At 42.1% G+C, this 24,181-nt stretch overlaps 1 protein-coding gene across 3 annotated transcripts in view; it reads right to left on the bottom strand.

Annotated features, from left to right (window-relative positions):
- PRICKLE2 (prickle planar cell polarity protein 2) overlaps positions 1 to 24,181 on the bottom strand; it is a 313,308-nt gene that overhangs the window by 179,837 nt on the left and 109,290 nt on the right. The window lies entirely within an intron of this gene.

Here is a 24,181-nt window from a genome sequence, read left to right as displayed (position 1 = left end):
CGTGACAGCGGAAGCCATCTTTACCCCTCCTTATTTCATGCATGAGACACTGTTGATTTTATCCCCTATTTCTCAGGTCTGTCTGTCCTCCTCATTGCACCACCACCATCCTAGCCCAGCCAGGCTGCCACAGTTGTTTGTCTGGACTATAAGATGAACCTCCTGACGGATGTTCCAGGCCTCTCTCTGGTGACCCTCTCATCTGTTCTTCCCGAGACACGAGAGATCTTTTCAAAACGCAAATCTATTCATTCCATTCTCCTGATGTAGGCTCTTCAGTAGCTTTCCATTGCTTATAAGACTCCTTAACGTGACCTCAGTGGTCTTCCTTGGCCAACCTCTGCAGTTATCTCCTCTCACCACCAGGGCTGCAGTTCCTTAGAAAGACGATGATCCTACCTGCCCCCTGGCCTTTGCATATGCTGTTCCATGTGTGTTCCCCTTGCCTGTCCTCCCTATAGACCTCAGCCTCAGTGTTATTTCCCCCTGGTCTGGAGCAGGTACCTCCACCAAGTTACCGTGGAATCAAATATTGTTCTTTTCTAATGTTCATCTGCGTGACTACTGATCACAGAAGAGGGCAGGCACCTTGACTACTTTGGTTCCCTGTTACAGTCCCAGTGCCTGGCCCACGGTGGGTGCTGGATGGATGTTTGCTGAATACCCTTGCATAATCAGTAACAATAGAGAGGTGCTATTTGAAAATGCAGAGATTTTGCAGATGAGATGCACTGAAGGAAAGTGGTTCAGTGTATGAATTATGGAGTTAAATCATCTGGGTTCAAATCCCAGCTCTGCCTCTTAATAGCTGGGAGAGCTTGGATAAAGTAACTTAATTTCTCTGCACCTCAGTTTCTTCACTTGCAAAGTGAGGAAAAGAGTACCTGCCTACATGATATAAGGTATATGAGTATTTAAAGTCTTCAAACAGTACCTGGGACAAAAAAAGTACTATATAGGAATTTGCTATCATTATTAATTATAAATATTCATATTAGCAGTACTAGTTTTACTTCTGTATGATGGCTGAGCTCATGGGGCAGTTTTTTCTGAACTCAACACGGAGGACACCAGTAGTTACAACTGAACTCTTCAAGATCCAGGGTGAAGAGATCCAGTTCTTCATTTTACAGACCCCCATGTCATCCCCAAGGTTTTCTGCAGGGGGGCTTGACGGCAGCTTTGCAAATGGTACCTGGTCAGATTCCACAGAACCAACCCCTGAATTTCTAATAACAAACAGTGCTGTTCCTTCATCAGCTCTGCATCTCTGGAGCTGGCTGGAGGATGCTCAGGGGCTACCAGCAGCTCAGCCAGCCACCTAATAAAAGAGTGGACCTGTTTGCAATGCAACTAAAATCCAGCCTCCCTGGAAAGTCTACTTCACCCCATGAACCTTTTCCCCTCAGAGACTATGGCAACACAAGTCAAAGTTGTTTCTAGTCTCTTCATTCAAAAGATGCTTCCTGAAAGCAACTTAAGTGCCAGAGACTGCACTGGGTGCAGAGATTGGCAGCTGCCACTTGTTACGGGAGCCTGAGCTGTGGCTCCCATTGTGATGAGCGGCTTCCACTAATCTGTACATTTATGAGAATTCATCCGGTTATGACAGGGTTGCTCTGGTTCGCTGATAGCACATTTCAGGGAGAGGCATATGAGGTCTCTTATTCCCTGCATTCATGTGTAGGATCACCATTCCCAAAGCCTAATTCTGATTCCAAACATAACCGCGGGGTCAAATTCCATTATGAACAACTCCTAATGCCTATGGAAGCGCAGGGTTTAGTTGCCTGCAATGAGCAGGCCATTGTTTGGCTGAGACTTGGAAATCCTGCTGTCATACAAAGATTCTGCTGTGTTGGAATTTGTTACAATGGAATTTGCCCTATAACTTAACTGAGAATTAGCAAAGGGCCACTTTCATTTCCTGAATCCTAGTGCCAGAGGGTACTGGCAAAAGAACCAGCTTCCTCCTAATGAGGCAATTAATACCTCACCATGGTCTGCCTAAAACACATTCTGCCGCTTTGCTCATCAGAAGGTAGGATGAGTAATGAGAAATCAAAAGGTAGCCAGCTAAACATTAAAGTAAAGGGGAGAAAGGCTGTCGACAACGGATCATCATTTTCATTCGCCCTTTATGTAATGAGAGAGGGTAGATCACAACCCAAGACAGTTTTTTCAAAAAAGTGTTATAAACAGCCAGGTTCTCCTTGTACCACATCCCTTTCTATCCTGTTCTAATCAAACCCAGCTAGAAGAGCACGTATGCTATAATTTAAGATGTTGAGTTCTTTGGGTAACAAACCGAGAAAGGTGAGTCATCCTGCTACAACTCACATGAAAGACAAAACTATTCAGAAGGAACAAATGAAAAACTAGGCTTTCGAATACCAAGAAAGATTTCAGCCGTTCAGGCTGGTACCAGGTATAGATCTTCTGAGTCAAGATAAAATGAAACATCTACTTGCCAATCTATAGGCTGTCCAAAAAGTTTGGACACTTCTTGGGGGAAATAGTATATTTACTCTTGACTTTAAAGAATAATTGGCCTCACTGCTTTAAATTTAGAGGTATTTGATCTAAAACGATGACAGGAGGGTACAGAAAAATACATTTGAAAATAAAGTTAACATACAATTTAAAATCATTTATCTTGTTCCCCAATGTTTCAGACATTCTGTATATACTTAGAACTTTTCAAAATAAAGGACAAAAAAAAAAAAAAAAAAAAAAAAAAAAGGAAAAACACTCACAACAGTAGCATGAGAAAGAAAACACAAATTCCAAAGATTTAAAAATGAATGTTAGCCATCGAGATTTTAAACACATACACTTTTTGAGTTACTAATCCACTTCAATGGATTTGTTTGGCCAAATGACTTATATACATAAAGGTAAGTGTCTGATAACATGCCCTATACTGTTATTTGTAGTAACAAAAGCTTGGGGGGAAAAAAAAACTACATGTTCATCAGCACAAAATTAGGACAGACCCATATGAAAGTAACATTATCCAGCCATAAAAAATTAAACTCACAGAAAATTGTTCCCTAAATCATTTTTAGCACACACTGGCTACAAATGTCCTCCTGATGGCCTTGAACTAGTAGGAAAAGATATAAATCACTTTTTGAGTTTTCCTGTACAAACGGCTTACAATCCTATAGACTTCCACTTGCATTCACAACTAGACCTTCAGAGTGCTCTTTAAGGATTCCCTAAATTTTCTGTTCATCCATTAAAACCGCACTGCCTAGAGAAGAAATTCTAGAATGACAGAGTGAGGATATCCAAACCTCCATGCCTCCATAAAAGCAACAAGAATACCGGCCAAAAAAAAATTGTCAGAAGTAACTTTTTCAGGACTTTGGAAATTAACCAAAGGCTGGCAACAGCAGAGAAGGCTTCATTAGATAAGGGGAAAAAAAAACGAAACAAACAAACAAAAAAACCAGCAGAATCTTGGTAAGAACAGCAAGCTTTGTAGCATTTTCACAGCATCCTCCTGTCTTCATTTCTGCAGGAGCCCTGAAAATCAGCAGTCTTACAATAAAGATAACTGTAAAAAAAAAAAAACAAAAAAACCCAGTAACCGGGCAGCCACTGTGAGGGGGCCAAATGGGCTAGAAGCACCCAAAAATTCCTATCCCAAGACACTTGTCATTACTTGATCAGTCTGGAAAGTTCCCTGGAAAGCCCTAGTAACAAGCCTCATTTTCAGTTAACTTGAAGCAAAGCTGGCTTAAGTGATAGAAGCCCTATTCCTGGGGGTCTGCTGAAAATATTCAGCAGCAACTGTTCAACAATACAGGTGCCTGAGGCAGTAGTACCACTTGGGGGATACAAGAGGCTGCCCACAAATCTTAAGAGGAAAATCTAGATGATGAGATGAATATAGGGGGCTTGGAAAAGCTCCAACATACTCCTGGGGTTCCAGAAAGTCCCAGGCATATGAAAGGCTGTGCACATGCCCAAGAGAGACCTAAGAGGGCTCCCTCACTTCCAAGTGACCTTGATGTTTTGAACAAGTAGGAAGTGAAACCTAATGCGGAGGTATTAACTGTCTGAATGTTGAGGATGCACACACAGTCTGTTGGCAAAGGGGAGACTTACTTGTCCTACATATTTGAGAATTATTGTCCTCTGTCCAATTATTATCTGGCTACTAAGGTAACTGAACAGAAATCTCAGGGGACAAAGAATACAGATGCTACAGAATTCACTCAAGAAAGTCACTAAACAGAGAACAGTACAACAACAAACTTTGGGGAAAGGAGGAGATAGATGTGGTTTCCAGAGGTGTTATTACGTCATATAATTTCAAATGTCCAGATTCCATTTCAAATAATGAGACATGAAAAGAAAAACATGGCCCATTCAGTATAAACTATACCTGAGGAAGCCCAAATGTTGGATTCACCGGACAAAGACCTTAAATTATTCTAAGTATGTTCAAAGCACTAAAGGAAAACATGCCTAAAGTACAAGAAAAATATGTGAGTAATGTCTACTAAATAGAGAATATTAATAAAAAGACAAAAATTGCAAAAACAGAAACCCAAAACAAAACAAAACACCCAAATACCCAAATTGAAATTCTTGAGTTGAAAAGCCTCAAACTAAAATTAAAATTTCACTAGAACAAATCTAAGTTGGCAGAAGAAACAATCAGGGAGCTTGAAGATAGACCAATTGAGATGATCGAGTCTGAAGAGTATGAAGAAAACAAAGAATGTAGAAAAATGATCAAAGCCTCAGAGACCTACGGGACACCATCAAGTGTACCAACATACACATAATAGGAATCTCAGAAGGAGAAAGAAAGGAGAAGAAGGAATATGTGAAGAAATAATGACTAAAATACTCCCTAAATTTGGTGGACATTCACCTATACATCCAGGGAGCTGAACAAACTCCAAGCAGGATAAACACAAAAATATCTACTCCTAGGCACAACATAAACTGTCAAAAGTCAAACACAAGGAGAGAAACTTAAAAGCAGCAAGAGAAAAGTGAGTCCTCTTGTACAAAGGATCCCCAATAACAATGAAAGCTGATTTTGCATCAGGAGCCATGGAGGTCAGAGAGCAGTGGAATGGCATATTCAAGGCGCTGAAAGACGACGACCATCATAACCATCCTTCAAAAACAAAGAAGAACGTAAGACATCCCCAGATAGACAAATATGGAGAGAATGGGTCGCTAGCAGACATGCCCTGCAAGAAATACTAAACGTATCAGGCTTATATTCACATGCAGAAAAACCGAATTTGGACCCTTTCTTTATATGTAAAACATAACTCATGAATCAGAGACCTAAATGTAAGAACTAAAGCTATCAACCTCTTAGAAGAAAACAGAGAAACAAATCTTCCTGACCTTGCATTAGACAATGGTTTCTTAGACATAAAACCAAAAGTATAAGCAACCAAAGAAAAAAATCAGATAAATTGAACTTCATCAAAATTAAAAATTTCTGTTCTTCAAAGGATTCTATCAAGAAAGAAAAAAAAATGCAAAATGAGAGAAAATAATATCATATATCCAATAAGAGACTGTATGCAGAATATACACAGGCATGCAGGTTCGGTTCCAGATCACAGCAATGAAGCAAACACAGCAATAGAGTCACGTGAATTTTTTTGGTTTTCCAGTGCATATAAAAATTATATTTATAATACACCATAGTCTCTCAAGTGTGCAATATCTAAAAAAGCAATGTACATATCTTAATTTAAAAATACTTTACTGCTAAAAATGCTAACCATCATCTGAGCCTTCCTTCGTACTAGTTGTATCATCAAAGATCATGGATTAGAGGTATCAACGTAACAAATATAATAATAATGAGAAAGTTTGAAATATTGTGAGGATTACTAAAATGTGACAGGGAAGCCTGAATGAGTAAATGCTGCTGGAAAAATGGCACTCATAAGATTTGTTCAACTCAGGGTTGCCACAGACCTTCAATTTGGTAAAAAAAAATACAGTATCTGTGAAGTGCAATAAAGTGGAGTGTGACAAAATGAAGCACGCCTGTAAAGAACTCTCACAACTCAACAATAAAAAGACAAACAATCCAACTTTTAAATGACAAAGATTTCAATAGATATTTCTTCCAAGATGCTCTACAAACAGCCAATAAACATGTAAAAATGCTCAATATCATCAGTCATCAGAAAAATACCAACCAAAAGCACAATGAGACATGACTCAACATATACTAGGATGTCTATGATAAATCAGGCATGTGTTGTTCGGGATGTGGAAACAATGGAATCCTCATGCGTTCTTGGGGGGATTATGAAATGGTGCAGCTGCTTTGGAAAGCAGTTTGGTAGTTTCTCGAAACATTAAACATAGAGTTGTATGACACAGCAATTCCACTCCTAAGCATATACTCAAGAGAAATGAAAATGTAAGTACACACAAAAACTTGTACATGAGTTTTTATACAAGTATATTCATAATAGCCCCAAAGTGGAAGCAACCCAAATGTCTAGCAACTGACAAATGGGAGAACAAAATGTGGCAAATTCGTACAATGGAGTATTATTCAGCAATAAAAAGAAATGAAATGATGATTCATGCCACAACATAGGTGAACCTTGAAAACGTTATGCTAAGTCAAAGAAGCCAGTCATTAAAAACCATAGTTTGCATGATTCAATTTATATGAAATGTCCAGAACAGGCAAATCCAGAAGCAAGAAGTGGATTAGTGATTAGTAGGGGCTGGGGGCAGTGGGTAATGAGGAATGACTGCTAATGAGTACAAGGTTTCCTCTGGGGTGGTGAAAACATTTTGGAGTTAGATAGTGATGTGGGTTGCACAATTCTGTGATTATACTAGAAGTCACTACATTGTTCATTTTAAAGGGGAGAATTTTATATGTGAATCATAGCTCAATAAACCTGTTTTCTTTTTCTTTTAAGCTGATAAGAATAAAGAAAAGAAACAGACTGGCATGATTCTGGAGCCAGAATACTAGGTGAAGCCTAGTATTTTGCAAATTATTTAACCTCTCTGGGCCTCAGTACCCTTATCTGTAAAATGGGCATAATAATAGTACCTACTTAAAGGGATTACTGTTGGGATTAAATGGACTAGATTGCAATTATTTTGGGGGTGGGAGTTCAGGCTTTCTCTGACCTTCTGAGAAAAAAAACGAGGAAAAGGGATGATGGAGCAGGTATGTCTAGAATTGGAGAAGAATGAAGTTGAAGATATTACCCATGAGTGTCTTTATTTTTTGTGTGTGTGTGCTGACGGAAGTCGGGGGTAGATGGGGAAGGAGAATGCCTTTGAAGTTCCCATGGCAGAGCTAACAAGTAGAAGAGAGACCAGCTGAAGTAGGAAACCACATCTGTTTAGGGACGTCACCCACGTGGCTCTGAGAATCTTCATTTACAAAAACCATGGCAACCCAGAATCAATGAAAACCGAACGGACAACTCTTCCAGGGATGTTGATTCGTTGGGGCAAAGAACAATGAAATGAAGGGAAAGGAGTATGTTCAGAAATGTCACTGTGGTGACAATGGAGTTTCAGTCAAGAAGACAGGAAGGATGTGCTGCTAATGGAGCAAAGAATGAAACAATTTCCCTGAAATTTCTCAGAAGAGATGGACAGTCTGAAACAAAGCTTACTACACCACCGGAAGAAAGGAACTAGGATTCTTCAAACTAGAAATAAGAAGAATCAGAGATGACATGGGATGATTGCTTCACAGATTTTATTTCTTTGAACATTTTCTCCTAAACTCTTTTTCTCCTATAACTTAGCACTGTCAGATTCTCCTGCTGGAAACTGATTTTATTACTCACGCTCCTATGATGATATAAATTTTAGTGGAGGTGACTTGTTTGAAATAGCACATTGAAGAGAAATACTTAATAATTAAAAAGAAAAAAAAAAGAACCACCAAGAATTGAGCTAACACTTCCCTTCAAAATTCAAATTATTCTAACAATTTATCCCATAAATTTCCTAGGACAGCATTTGCTGCACCTTTGCAGGATTCTTTGAAAAGAAGCATTCTCTAGTCAAAATGATTTTTTAAAATTATTACAAACTGCTCCTCTTTTTTGACATTTACAGTGAATATTAGCATATTAAGGGCTTTGAAAAGTCCTGCAGTGGGGAAAACTACTTTATTTGTTAACCTGAACTTTCCCAAATTCATTTGATCATAGAATCCTCTCTTTCCAGAGAATCTTATATAACACGATTCAAAATGGGATTCCGTGAAGTACACACTGAGAAACATTACTCCGTGAAAAGGCAGCATTATCCATAAGAAATAGACAGGCAACTAGAATCCCAAAAAGGGGAAGCAATCTCTTATGGTGAGACATCCTGCTCTGTTCCCTTGTGTCCTGCCAATTAAGCGAATTTCCCCAGGCACTGTGCATGGGACATGTACTCCTGACAGCTAACCACCAGACAAGGAACCTACAAATGCATTTCCCTCGAGGACATCAAAGCAGGCAGGTGTAACCGATTACCAAGACGTCTGGGCACGCTGAGCTGTAAACATGAGATGGCATCACCTTACCAATCTCAGTGTTCTACAATCTTTTCCTGTTGCATAGAAGGCTCCCTCAAGCAACACCTTAATCCAATTCTATAATAACTTTCAATTATTGGAAGTGTCTCGTTCTGGTTTCCTAAGGATAAGCCTTGTTCTTATAGAACTTCTAGTTTTGTCTTTAGATCCATTCTTTCTATCATCCCAGAACAGGAGCCTCAAGAACTTGTGATGGAGAAGAGGATCATCTGCCCGCACACAGACGCCCCCTTTCCTGAGCTTTCCTGGTCTTTGGGATAAGGAAGATGATAGGAAAGATGAGATGTCCCTCTTTCTCGGCCCCTGGGGAGATTAGATGACGGTTCAGAAGCTTTCACTCCCCTCCCGTATACCTCCTTACGGAGAGTATCTTCCTCCGCCTCATTGATGTTAGGCTTGATCATGTGACTCGCCGTGGCCAACAGGATGTCAGCAGGCATGACGTCAGTGGCTTGCTCTCCTGTACTTCATTCACTGCCATTAGGAAACATCCCCCCAGGAAGCTGCTGCCCCTCCAGCGTGGGAACCAGACTCAGCACATGGGGGCAGATCTGAGGCAACTACAGGCTCCCAAGCATGTCCAGTTCCCACCCTCAGGTATGATACAACGCATCCAACCCATCCTAGAGAAACTGACACGATCAAGAAGAAATGACTGCTGTTAAAGTTCCCGTTGGTTAGCGGTAGATCACTGTGCAGTATTATTGTAGGAAAAACCAACCAATATGGTTGGATCACACATCGAACATGTCTAATACGGTTCCTTCTTGTGTGTTTGATGTGAACTAGGGGCACACAGCTGCCCTAGTCACTTTTGGTCCTCTAAAGGGAATTTAGCCACTCCTCCTGGCTGACCCCGCCTTGGTCTAGGACCACACCCCGCCACTGCATGTGCGCCTGCCCCAGGCAGCACCACCTCCCAAGCTCACTTCCTCATCTAAAGCCGCACCTCACCTACTCTGTCCTCTAACCCCAGCGCCTGCAGACACAGTGTGGGGAAGACATCTGCATCTCTGCAGAACTAGAGGATACCCTGCCCCCATTTGGGCCCAGCCACCTCACTGGTCACTCTTTTCCTGTCTTTTTTTGCTAAGGTTACAACAGTTAATAAGCTACTATAGTAGCTCCATGACCCACCGACCAGAGATCACCAGGTCCTGCCTTGACTGGAGGGTAGAGCAGGGATGACTGGCAGCCGGGACACGCCTAGACTTTAAACACAACCCTTCTGGAACATCTCTCCTTTGGCTTTGGGAAGAGGCAGTACTATGTGACTGTCATTTCCTTTAAATTACCTGCATCATCAGGGTGATATCACAGGTGTGCCAGATAGTTCAGCCTTAATTTTAGGGGCTGTCTGCTAATACACTACCAAGAATGCACAGACTTAGGGAGACCAGTTAGCATCATGCCAGAAAGGGCCAGAATCCAGGGTCAGCTGCCATATGCACGTTTCTCTTAGCAGAGCTTCATCAACAACCAGCAGCTGTTAATTAGCATAAGGGATGCCAAAACAGATTCCTATTGGTGAAACTAATGGCCTGTTAATTAGCATGATGGATGTCAGAAACAGAATATTTCAATGGTGAAATCCAAGGTATTTAGAAAGCTCAGAGTGGCTAAAATAGTATGAAAACACCTTCCACTTCTGCGTGAACTGGGAATAAGAATTCACTCGGGCCTGTACTCCGCACCCCTTATGATGGCCTCCCTGACGGAATCCTCAATCTTGAGATGGCAGCCACCCAAGAAGACAGAATCCTGCTTTTGTGATGCGCTGGGTTGGCCTCAACTTATTTCACACAGAGTATGGCAGGAGCTTCTCAAACACTGGCTCTCAACTTTGGCTGAAGTTTGGTGCTGCGCGTGGAGCTTCTAGAATCCAAACAGCCAGGCCTCGCCCAGATAAATGATGCAGGCATCTCTGGAGGGAGGACCAGCATCAGTGCCCTGTTGATTCCACTCCGTAGCCAGGGATGAACATCACTGCTGTCCGTGGCAGCGTGCTGGAACAGCACTGGGCTTGCAGAAAGGGTTTGGGAGCTGTTTTGAGCCACTCCGCTAATGAATATTCATTTCGTAAGTGTCTGGATGTGTGGGAGAATTTGGTCTGAGGCCTGCTTTCATTAAAATTGCAGCAAGGTTACAGAACAACGGCTACCACTCGCCGACTCTAACTTTGGCAGCTTCCAAAGACTCTAAAGGGATCAAGTTAACCCTGGTCAGCTCACTACAAGGGGACAACCCCCCACTTCTCTTATAGGAAGGGGAGGGAGATAAAGCTTTGAGTAAATACCTTTCTCCCTAAAAAGACAACCTTTTTTATTCCCCCCAGTTTGTCTCTTCTATCAATTTCGATTGGGAGTAAAGCAGGCAAGGCCTGTACTACTGAAATGGAGCCAGCTGGCAAGCCCTGGATGGCCCCAGCTCCTGGACTTAGAATATGCAATCCTTGCGCCCTCTGTCCCCACTCGAGGTCTTGGCCACAATTCTGGAACTACAAGGGAATAACATCCACCAGGTCCCAGACATCATTCTATTAAAAATACATAAAGACGTGCGCACGCACAATTAGAGAGTCAGGGGCCAAAGCCAACTGTCTCAGAAAATGCCCTGACACATTTAAACTCAATGGTTAACAGGATGGAAGAAAGCCGGAAGTGCTACCCTGGTCTTTTCCCCCTGGTCTCTGGACGAAGACCAGATTGCTGAGCACAGGGCTAATCTCCACACTAAGCAAACCTCCTGGCCCTGGGAAATCGCCTCTGTTATTACCGCTTCGGAGCTCCATCCACGTTAATAACAGCCATCCGTCAGGAGATGGCCGTGCAATAAACAGGCAGTTACAAATAGGACAGGCAACGTTGAGAGGGAAGGGGAAGAGGGAGAGGTGGCATCAGATTTTCCGTGCTTTTCATCTTGAGTGTCACTCTCACCAGCTGAAACAGTTGACTGTGTCCTTTTTCCACCCACAGCATGCTTGCTGAGTTCTCCTAGCAGAGATCGTGGCCGACAAGAACAACATGTGAATTAGAAACACAGAAAAGACTTTTATCTTATCCTTGAAAGACAGAAAAAAAAAAAAAAAAGGTTGTGATGGACTGAATTACTTCCCCTCTGCTGCTTCTAAATTCATAAACTGAAGCCCTGCCCACACTGTGACTGCATCCGGACTTAGCGCCCATAAGGAGCAAAGGTTCCCTGAGGTTATAAGGGTGGGCCTTAATTCCACAGGACTCACATCCTTTTAAGAAGAGGGAGAGACACCAGAGATCTCTCTCTACATGTATGGAGGAAAGGCCAGGTGAAGTCATGGCAAGAGGGTGGCTGTCAGCAAGCCAAGAAGAGAGGCCTCACCAGAAACGAACTCTGCCGGCACCTTGATCTTGAACTTCCAGCCTCTAGAATCGTGAGAGAATAAATTAAGTCATCCCATCTATGGTACTTTGTTATGGCGGCGCAAGCTGACAGTACGACAAGTGCTTCTCAGTAAAGGAAATCGGTCTGCATTTTATCAGGTGGAGATCCACTCAGCACAGTGCAGAGACCTTTTCTCTATCATAATGGGGGGAAATTGCAAAGAAAAACAAAAGCCCCACTAGGTGCCGTCAAAAAGTAAGTCGTGAATGAAAAGTGCAAGTCAGTTCATTTTGCTCATCGTTCAGGACTCAGAGTGAAAGCAGCGCTCAGGCCAGTGCACGTAGTACAGTTTTTAAGCATCAAACCAAAAAACCTGGAGATAACAGCTTCCAACTGGTTGCAGAAATGCCAATTTCTTCCTTTTTTTCTTTTTTTTTTTTTTTTTTGCACTGGATCAACTTAGCATTACAATGCCTGCGCAAGAAATCTCCATCTGAGCATGTTTGGGTTGGAAACGGGAGCTTTGCAGAAAACAATCCCTGAAAATTTCAAAGCAAAACCTTCAAGTAAAGAGTAAGGCAGAGTGGCTGTTTTTGACTCTTGAAATGAATGTAACAATATTTGAATTCCTGAAGCTCGGTTAACTGCTAAACAGGCTTCACTAACTACCAGCTACACTTTTTCCTTCTCCCCTTAAACAAGTGCACCACAGCAGTTAATAGCAATGCAATGCTCAGTCACGACATATGAAGTGCTAGAAGTATTTTTTTTAAATATGCTTTAAATAGAAATCCTAAGTTGCTAAATAACATTTTGGTGAAATAGGAGTTTTCTTTTAATATTGTGTTTCTTGCAATTTACCTGGATCCGATCACAAAGGTGAGGCTGGGGCGGTACGAGTACCGTGGAGATCTCTGACTTCAACGGCAGTCAACCATTCACTCTTTTGAATTACACCTCTTTCCGGTAAAAACAAGCATCCCACCAAATTGCTTTTGTATGTCCCTCTTCAGGGCACAGGACTGAGTAGTTACTTGAACACCAGTTGTTGAAAAATGTACGTGTTCCACACACGGAGGCAGCGAGATGTTCAAAACAGGGATGGCGTGCTTCTCAGATTCTCCTTGTTCATGAAAACTTTGGCCAGAAAGCCAGTACCAGCACTGCTGACGGGGGAAGGAGGAAGGGATGTAGCTTTTGTTCTGTCTGTGAATTTCAACCTGTTTTTTTTTTTTTTAACTTCAACACATTGTCTCCCAGGAAGAAAGAAGATCAGAACGATTTTTGCAGAAGAAAGTCCAGAATTGTGTCTGTTACCATGTAATTTATACCTGGGCGATGCTGCTCTGTCCCAAATTTGTGTCTGCTGTGATCCTCTATATAATCCCCTGGCTCGCAGACATTTAACCTGTACTAGGATTTCATTTCCATACGCTAATTTGTTGCATGACAACTGATTTTTAAAGCATTCTGTGTGAATGTCTGATTTGTCTCCTGGAGGGCACTGTAAATTCTTCAAGAGCAAGGGCCCAAAGAACATTTTTACATGATCACATCATTCTATAAAAATACCCAGAAGAAGGAGAAAAGGGAGGTGGGGAAAAAAAAATCAATGAATTCTATTTATGATGTAAGCTAAAATGATATACATGAGAAAAATGGGATCCATTGTGGATGTCTATGGGGTTTTGCTGACCCAGAGTCCCCGGCCCCGTTTTTCTGGTATGAGCATCCCAGTTCTCATTTGGGAGCCACCCCTCCATCATCCTCAGACGAGGTAACTGAGGCTAGCATAGGAGTAAGTGGGTTTGACCCTACTGCTCCCGAAAGCTCCAGGGATTGGCACATAGTCCTCACCCTGACCAACTGCAGCCCTCCACCTCTTTGGTCCAGGGATTAGTTTAAAGATAGACTCATCTCAATTGGACTGATAAGAGTCAGCCCCAAGACTAATGCTGAAACTCTGGGGAAAGATTCATTTTCTTTTTATAAGGGTTGTTAAACTTGTCAGATAAATCCTAGATCTCTCTATGGCCACACCAACCTGAACACGCCCAGTCTCGCGGATAAAGCCTAGATCTGTTAGGGTCAAATTCAGCCCAAGAATGATGCTACCTGAGAGGGAAGCCACACCCAAAAGATGAAGAGAGAAAATCCAAGGTCTGATTTTGTTAGGTGAACACCTAAATTTTGTCATGCGTGAAGTTAATCTACTATTTACTTTTGCTGGCAATACATTTCCTTTTTTTTTTTTCCGGTTGAAACGAATTTGAGTTGGACTTCTGTTACTAACAACCCAGAGTCTGACTAATACCAGTTCCTCACTCACACTGGTCTACATAAAAATAAAGTCTGTCAATTACTTACTGGGAAAATGGCAGAATAAGCTTGCTATCTGGGACTCAGGTGACATGGTTCAAATCCGAGCTCCGCTGGGTGTCTCTGAGCAAGAGTCAATCTTTTAACCTCATTGTTCTGAACTATAAAATAGATATTAAAAATATTTATCCCTTATGCCAATACCATGAATTAAATTAGAAACAGTAGGTGAAATTAGGCTACCGACTGTGCAAGCCATCTCTGTGTTTCATTTGGTGGTTTAGAAAGAGCTCCTAAAAATTCTTCTCTTCCCTGCTCTCACTATGTCATAAACTTTTTACCTGAAAAGCAGGAAAAGGCAGGCAGGAGTTCTCCAAGTGGGGTCTGGAAACTCCCAGGGACCCCCCAAATCTTTCTAGGGGGGTCTGTGAGGTAAAAATATCTTCATACTACTACTAAGATGTTGTCATTTACACTCACATTCTCTAATGAATGTTCAATTGACTTTTCAAGATGCTAAATAATTTATGATGTTACAACAAATTGAATGCAGAAGCAGATATGATTATCCAGCTGTCTTCTATTAAGCTAGACATTAAGCTTTGGGGGAAAAAATGCCATTGTGCACACTAATATTTTTGTTGTTTGAAAAATATGGCATTTATGTTAACATGTGGTACGTTTCATATTTTTATATTTTAAACAAAATTTTAAGGTAATATTTTTAAAGTTCTCAGTTTGAATTTTGATGATGGTACATACTTATAGATATAATCCACATAAGCCAAAGCTATTTTGGGAGAATAAAGGGGTCTTGAGAATAAAACCTATGAAAACTCATAAAGTTAGAAGCCTGGACTTTGGAGCCAGATGAGGTGAGTTCATGCTTTGATTCTGCTACTTACTGACTTACTGAGGAAAGAACATTACTTAAATTCTCTTTATTGGCCTTAGTTTTCTCATCTGTAAAATGGGCATAATTATAGTTCCTACATTCCTAGTGTATGGTTTAAATGAATCAATACATGTAAAATGCTTAGCTCAATGCCTAGTACACAATGAATGCTCAAAAAAACGTAGCTGCTCTAATCATTACAATTAAAGTTTAAATTACAGTATAGGAAAAAAACTAGTTATACAGAGCTCTACAACATGTACACTATTTTGCTATAACAGTTCCTTTCAGCAGGTTATTTATGAATACTTATCAATAAATTGTGCATTCAAAGATGAAAACGGGGGTGAGTATAGCTCAGTGGTAGAGCGCATGCTTAACGTGCATGAGGTCCTAGGTTCAAATAATTATTTAGCTTATACTTTGTACCAGACACTGCTCCTTGACTGTTCAGTTTAGTCCAGTCAGGTAGGTACTATTGGTTTTTGCACTTAATAGGTGCAGTAACTGGGGCTGACATAGATGTATTAGCTTTCCCCAAATCATAGAGTTACTGAGTGGGCACGTATCAGCTCACGCCTACACGTGCCTGACTGCAAAGCCCTTGCTCTTTACCAGGACCCTGTAGCATCCCGAATGGGGTAGCTGAATCCTGACGTGTTTCGAATCAAAGTTTACCTCCAAAGGAAAAAGGAAATATATCCTTACTCCAAAAAGGCCTGGGGTAAAAAATCTCAATACACCTGCCTTTATGGGCCCTCCTCCCAATATTGAAGCCTTCAGGGACATGAAGGGTGTAATTACTCCTGCTATGGCCCGGGGTAAGGAACAGTATTGTAAATGTGAGAAGTTACAGTCATTAATCCCATTCTTTAAAAAAACACAGAAATGAGCCATATTATACATCTTTACACAAGAGAGATGCCTGTTTGTGAGGTGCATTACCTGCTTTCAAACAATGTCTGTGAAAGAAAAAGCTCTTCTCAAACAACAATAGAGATGAGAACCACCAAATAAGACACGGAAACGTCACACACAATTTGTAGCGTAAATTACACGTTGTTCCCCCTTACTATACCATCTTTCAGAGAAAACGAAATGAGCCCCAGGGGAATGATTAATAGCTACAGCCAGCCAAAAATATGGCCTTTAGGAAGACAGACAATAAAGCATCTATTATTTCTCATTGTTCATCTTGGGAGGGTGCTTTTTTCTTTTTTTTTCCCCCCCTTCTTTTTTCTTAAAAGATTCATTTTCAGATTAGTCACAGAGGGCTGACAAAATGCTGGGAAGTTGACGGTACTTCAGAACCATCTTCTGGGGCAATGCTTCAGAGCTTTTCATGGAAAATGATTCCACCCTAGCCTAGAACTCTGGGTCAGCTGCAGAGGTTAAGCCAGGGAGCGGACAAAGACCTTGGGGTAACCGACTCCTGCCATTTAGTTGAACTTGGGATTGACTTTCTCTGTAATATAGGAAGGAAAACCAGACATAAATTAAGTTCTACAGGACCACAAATAGATGTGGAAAAATAAAGGAAGAAATTCTAAAAATACAGAGGGAAAAATGTGTCTTAGAATATGCTTCAGCAGCAGCAGAAAAAAAAATTTCCTTATAAAAGTGATGAATACAGATTACAAATGAGATTATATTACTGTGGTAGTACGGATTAAAAAGAGCTCCCTCTCTATAAAATGGTGCAGTTATTGTGGTAAACAGCATGAAGGTTCCTCAAAAAAATTAAACATGGAATTACCATAGGATTTAGCAACTCCACCTCTGGATAAACACCCAAAGGAACTGAAAGCAGGGACTCAAACAGACATTTGTACACCCCGCCTCATCACTGCAATATTCACCAGAGCCAAAAGGTGGACGCAACCCAAGTGTGGATAAACAAAATGCGATACATACCCACAACGGAATAGATCAAGCCTTAAAGAGGAAGGGAATTCTGACACATGCTACAGCACGGATGGGCACTGGGGACGCTATGCTAAGCCAGTCACACAAAGACAAACACTGCCATCATTCCATGCAGATAACGCACCTAAACAGGTTATACTCAGAGTAGTCAAATTAACAGAAACAGAGAGTTGGAATGGCAGTGACCAGAAGCTGGTGAGAGGAGGAGACGAACAGGGAATTACTGTTCATTGAAGAAGTTTCAGTTTACAAAGATTAAAAAAAAAAAAAAAAAAGGATCTGGGGATGAATGATGGTGATGGCTGCACAACAGGTGAATATACTCAATGCCACAGAGCTGTTAAAAATCGTTAAAGTGGTAAATTTTATTACATATGTTTTGCCACAGTACAACAAAGGAAATTGAAAAAACAAAATACAAAGCTTGAAAGTGCCCCCTTTCCCCAACTGCACTTTTTTTTTTTTTAATAACAACGTCAGGGTGCTGCTCTCTCACCCAGAGACAGAGTCCCTTTCCCCAGCCTTCGAATCTAGCTCTGGGATTGGCTGTGCCCACAGGATGTGGCAGAAGTGACATTCTGGGATGTTGGCGCTGAGGGCCCTGAGATGCCTTGGAGTGTCCACTGTCACTCCAGGAATCCAGCCACCATGTAAAAAGTCGAGACTGTCTGGCTGGAGACAAAAGCCGCATGGAGGAAAAGGCCTTGCAAGATGAGGACCACATGAGGAAAATTGAGACACCCCAGTCAACCACCAGCACCCACTCACGTGAATGAGGCCATCTTGAATTCTCTAGAACCAGTGGAGCTGCCTCAGTCAGCCCTGCATGGAACAGAGACAGTCACGGAGGCTGAGCCCTGCCCAAACCCTGACCCACAGAATGGGAGCCAACGGACTGGCTGTCTGAAGCCACTGCTTCTTCAGGTGGTCTGCTTCACAGCAATAGATAATTGAAACAATCCTGCAAACATAGGTCATCCTTTCAGAGAACTTCCTCTTATCTAATCCTACTTCTGCCACTGTTTATTACATTCACCTAGTCATTCAACAAACATTTTGAGTATCTTCTCTGCAGCAAGACTCCTCCTAGCATTTGAGATCATCATAGAATGAAGCAAGGCCCTTGACCTCAGGGAGCTTACGTTTTAAAAGGAGGCAATGACAGCAAATAAATGCAGTTAATAATAAATTAGTACATTAGAAGCTGAAGACTGACAGGAAATGAAAAGGTGGAACAGGGTACTGGGGGTCAATCTTCAGAGCAGCTACTTTTTAGTGAGCTGCACAAATCTGATCCATGAGAAGATAACCCATCTTTTCTATCCTGTGTTTGTTGTTATCTGACCTTTTCTGATGATGCCTTAGTTTTAATTATATGTAATCACTGTGCTAATGGAAATAAACATAGGCAACACAGTTCATCATCTTGATTACAGAAAAAATTATATGTTCTCTCATACTGCTACTACTATTAAAAACAAAAAAACAACCCTTCATCTGCAGACAAAACCTTGAGGAAAGACGTGAGATTCCAAATATTTCCAAATTCTCACCCCAAATCTGAAAGGGGATCTGTGGGTTTCCCACAGGCTTTCTGCTGCACACGCACGCAATACTGACAGTTCATCGTGCTGACAGATGAAGAGCACAGCTTGCTCTGAAAAGAAATGTTACCGCTCACATTCTAGAAGCTTCATGTAAATTTGTGGCGAAGACCATCTGCTTTGGTGTCAGGTACAGCTTGGATCAAGTCCCAGTTGTACCACCTACAATCCACTGGACCTGCTCCCTCAACCTCAGCCTCCTGGTCTATTAAATGGGGACAACGCTACCACCCAGGCCTCATCGAAGGAAGGATTGCATGAGACCACATACAACTTGAAGCATTTAGCCAGTGGCTACAAAATGATAAGCCCTAAATAATTGTTACCTGTGATCATCTGATTATTTTTAGAAAGTATTCTCAGGTATAAAAACCACAGGAAAAGAATGACAGTCAACAGACTCACAGACATAGTAAACAATCTTATGGTTACCAGGGAAAGGGGATGGGAAGGGAAAAATTTGGGAGTTTGAGATTTACAAATGTTAGCCACTACATATAAAAACAGATTTTTTAAGAAAATGTTCTTCCATATAGCATGGGGAACTATGTTCAATATCTTGTAATAACTTTTAATGAAAAAAAAAAAAGAAAGTGAATATATGTATCTATATATATGCATGACTAGGACATCAAGTTGTACTGTACACCAGAAATGGACACACTATAATTGAAAACAAACAAACAAAAAAAGAATGACAGTCAACGCTTGACTATATAACCATGGAACTGTTCAGCATTGGATGGTTCACAGGTCCTGCAGGTCTTACTGGAAGCATGAAGGCCAAAGACTCTGGAATGAGATTCAAAGAAAGCTCATGCTTACTGGTGGCCTCCCCGCTCTAACCACGGTCTAAGGCTAGATACAAGTGACTTTTTAATTATGCATGACCTTGGTGCAAAATCCATCAGAAGGGGTCAAGGTGAAAGCCAGTGTCAAATGAAAAAAATTAATAAATAAAGATACTCTCCATTATGGCTGGAAGAGTTAAGGCCACATGAATCATCTCTCCCACCCAGAATCAACCTGAGACTGAACCCTGGAGTCTCCCTGGCTTCTTGAAATAGTGTATTTGACCCTGGATCAGCACCTAATGATGAATACAAGAGATCTCTTAGGGTGGAGGATAGAGTAAGAGTGTCTGGCATCTCAACTCCTTCCTATGGTTGGAGCATCCCGGCCTTATAAGTGGAAGATACAGCCTGTCTCAGACCAGAGAACGTGAGAAGTCTAAACCTCACTCTCAGCTCTCCCAGCAGCTGGAGGAAGGATAAGCAAATGTTTGGCCTTGGCCAGAGTCTAAAATCTGACCTAATGACACACAGGAGCAGGGATGGGGGTGATGCAAATCTGTCAACCACCTACACCATGGGCTTCGGGGGGTGGGGTGGGGCAGGAGGTCGGAGGGGTGTCCAGGTTGGCACACGGAGGTATGAGCTGAAGCCACCACTGTGTGCTGTGGTGGCAACCATGTCCACAGTGACCCATCTTGGACAGGCTTCTGGGTTTCTGACTCAGGAGTGCTTCCCTGTCTGCGCTCAGAGCCCGGCTCTCCAGCCTTCCTGGAGATTTAGTGAGCTCCCTGATAACCTCTGAGTAACACTCTCCCTACTCCCATCAGCCCGAGCTCACGGCTGTGACTTACAACTAAGAACCCTGACTGATACAGTAATTCTAAAACAGCTGCCACTGGGTGACTGTGACCAGGTGCCAGGCACGGGGCTCAGGATGTCATGCATGTTGTCACAATTACTTCTCACCACTACACTTCAGAGAAACCACTCCTCTCTCTCAGAGATAAGAAAATTGTTAACTGATGGAAATGGAATCTATAATATAATACCGAAACACATTCTGTTAACCAGTAGGCCATACTTAAGTCTTATTCCTTGTTATTTAGACCTTTAATGGAAACAATTTGATTAAGCACCTATTATATGCCACATACTATTCTAGACGCTGAGGATAGAATAGTGATTAAAACAAGCGAAAATCTGGGGAACTGTATTCAGTAGCATGTAGTAACCTATAATGAAAAAGAATATATATATATATATATATATATATATATATATATATATATATATGTATGTATATATATGACTGAATCACTATGCTGTACACCAGAAACGAACACAACATTGTAAATCAGCTATACTTCAGTTACAAAAAAGCAAAAAGTGCCTTAAAGGAATTTACATTCTAGGTTTTTGCTACAGATTGAGTACCTGTATATCCTCCAAATTCCTACGTTGAAACCCTAACTCCCAGTGCGATGGTATAAAGAGGGGAGGTCTTCGGGAGGTGATTAGGGCATGAGGGTAGAGCCCCCAGGAATGGGATTAGCACCCTTCTAAAAAAGACCCTAGAATGCTCCTTTGCCCCTTCCATCACGTGAAGACCCAGGAGAAGACAGCTGTCTCTGAACCTGGAAGTCAGCCCTCAACAGACACTGAACCTGCCAGTGCCTCGATCTTAAACTCCCTAGCCTCCAGAATTGTGAGAAATAAATGTTCACAATCTATAAGCCACTCAGCCTGTATTTTTGTTATAGCGGCCTGAACGGACTAAGGCAGCTGTGAATTCTTGATTCTTATTCTGCTGGCTGGTTTCCTTTAATGACCCCACGTTCTCTGTGACACCAGCGCAACAAGTTAACTCCATCTAGTGCCACCACTCTATTTCCCCGGAAGGAGCCCAGACCAGGCATGCCGTGTAAGGGCCACACTCTCAGGCACTGCTAATCCATCACAGAGCCCCGCGAGCAGCCTCAGGACCTTCCCAGCACAGCTCTGTGGGCAGGCACTGCTCCCCAGTCCAGTCTGCCAGGAGAGGCGGATCCTACTTCCTTACCATCCGCATGAGTTCTCTGTTGCTGCTCTAACGAAGCACTGCGGACTCAGCACCCTGGAACACCGCCCTTTCATGATCTCACACTTCTGGAGGTCAGAAGTCCAGGGGGCTTTCCTGGGTTCTTCGCCTTGGAGGTCACAAACCTGAAATCGGATCTTGATGGTTTATCTTCCTATCAAGAAGCTCTGGGGAAAGAATCCGCCCCAAGCTTCTTCAGGTGGGTGGTGGAATTCCCTTCTATTCCACTGTAACCCCAGACGACCTCCTTTTGGCCTTTTGCCACAGAGCGTCACAAAATCATGGGAGTAACATCAGAGACAAAGGTCATGGAAGCCGTCTGGCAATTTCTGCCTCTCGCACCGCACTTAACCTGGGCCTGTCGAATAGTTATCATTTCAGATAGTCTCAGCAGAGCCTGTCTCCACAGGAAAGTGACATGGAGGACGTCAGTGAAGAAGCTACAGGGATGTCCTGGGGAACAGCATTCCAGGCAGAGGGAACTGTAAGTAGAAAGTCCTGAGGAAGGCACTCAGCTAAGACCAGCGTGGAGACCAGATGGCCAGGGCAGCGTGGGTGAAGGAGGGGACAGGGGGAGATGAGGTCCCAAAGGTTACCACGGGGGCTCTGAATCACATTTTGATCCGAGTAATTCAACAGGTTGGAAGCAACACTCTGGCGAGTGTGCTGAGAAGAGATGGTAGAGGGGCCTGGGCAGCCAAGGGACCAGTTGTGGGGTTTTTGCAGTAATCCGAAAGGATATTCTAGAACCACCCCCCCCAAAAAGCAAGCAACAACACGTACCTCAGAGTGGATGTGAAGATTAAATGAGAATGCGTGTAAAGAATTAGAATCGGCCTGCCACACAGTAAGTGCTCAATAAATATTAACTGCTACAAAATAAAATGAGTGAATTTATTGTACACAAATTATATATATTGCAATAAAGGTGATTTTAAAAGTATAATTATCATCATCAACATCTGGGCAAGAAATGATGGTAGCTCAAACTGAGGGGAGGGCTGCGGGGTAACAGAGGGGCTGTTTACTCTATGGCAGTCAGATTCTAAATAGATTTTTGGAGGCGGAGCCCACAGGATGGGAGAAAGAGGAGATAAAAATGAAAAATGCTGGTTTTAGTATTTGCAAGCTGTATGTCTTTGGGCAAACAGTGGAAACTCTCCATGCATAGTTTATTGGGTAGTAAAATAAAATGGGACAGTTCACGTATACCTCGCAGGGCTTTTGTGAGAATTAAATATGGTAATGTGTCCTGAAATCTAGCAGGTGCTCAGAAATTGTCAGCTTTTCTTTCCTAATTGCTTGCTATTAAATGCCAGGTTCCTCTCCGTCCCATTGAGACCTCCTCCTCCTCCTTCTTGCCAGCCAGACTCTTAAGTAAACACATTAAGCCAAACTCAGGTTACTCTTAAAAATGGGGAGGGAGAAGCCAAAGTCTGCCCCATTCTACAATTCTGGTCAAGGAGTTAAACAAGAATTTGAGAGATTTAAAGCAGCCCTCACACAGGAGAAATGGCTAAGAGCTTCTGGAGTGTGGGTATAAAAATGGAAATTAAGAAGCTGATTTCCCTAGTGGGGTTCTCCCTCTGGCTAAAAAAGGTGCTTATCTAGATAAACAGTTGTTAAATGAAAGTACGAATAAATACTTGAACTCCTGTGTGGGTCTTTGGTACGGGATCTTCCAAACTACACCCTGAAGGACTCTCACCAATCCTGCACGAGGCATGAAGAAATCAGACACCTGTTATTTTCATGGCAGAAATGTTAAGGTCTCTATTCTTACCCTTTCCTTACCAGTTCCCAGTTGTAGCATCCAGGACAATGAACCCAAGCCCCTGTTTTGCCATCTGCATTTCCTCCTAGAATTACTGAGTCGATTAATGATATTTGTCACATGCCCCGTCACAGTGCCTACTGCCTCACAGACCTCATAAACAATCAACAAATGGTTAACTGTTATTATTATCAACATTCCTAATAATAAAAATAGTTTCTGGGTATGGGAACCAGAAGCTTCACAGTCAGCCTTGCTCTGATGCACAGCTCTATTTTTTCCTCCTTTCTCTCTCTGACATAGGAAGAGTCAAATTTAGTACACAGATCCAAGAAAGAACTCGAGAGGATACTGTCGAAGGCCATTTAATGACACTGCTGCCCTCAAGTTTGACATCTTTCTTTCTGGCGCTAAATATGCCAATTCCTCTTTCTCTCCCTCTCACTGCCACCCAACAAGCCGACTCTCCACTGACCCATCTGAGTGACTCACCCAGTTTGCCGTGACGCATCTGGAGTTTCTCACCGTCCTGCTCTCTCCCAAACCTACGCAGATTTGTGTCATCAGCAAATTTCACCAACATGCCAGTGAGAGAGTTGACATTTACATAACCACAGCTCCAGGCAGCAGTGACCAAGCCAGTGAATTTCTAATGAGAGAGGTGTTGGTCCACAGAAACATATTTGACAGCTGGAAATTTCCAGAAGACAGTTAATCATTTAAACCCACTCTTAGCCATTATCCTGGTTTCTTTCTATGTCTATTTCTCTGTTCCTTTTACTTTTTATTTTTGCCCCTACAGATGTAATTGATTATCAGGATTTCTAGAGGACCAGCCAAGGCAGAGAAAGATAAAGGAA

The sequence above is a fragment of the Camelus dromedarius genome, chromosome 17 (assembly GCF_036321535.1).
Source record: "Camelus dromedarius isolate mCamDro1 chromosome 17, mCamDro1.pat, whole genome shotgun sequence".
Lineage (NCBI taxonomy): Eukaryota > Metazoa > Chordata > Mammalia > Artiodactyla > Camelidae > Camelus > Camelus dromedarius.
Note: the sequence above shows the minus strand (reverse complement) of the source record. Positions and strands in the feature narration are given on the sequence as shown.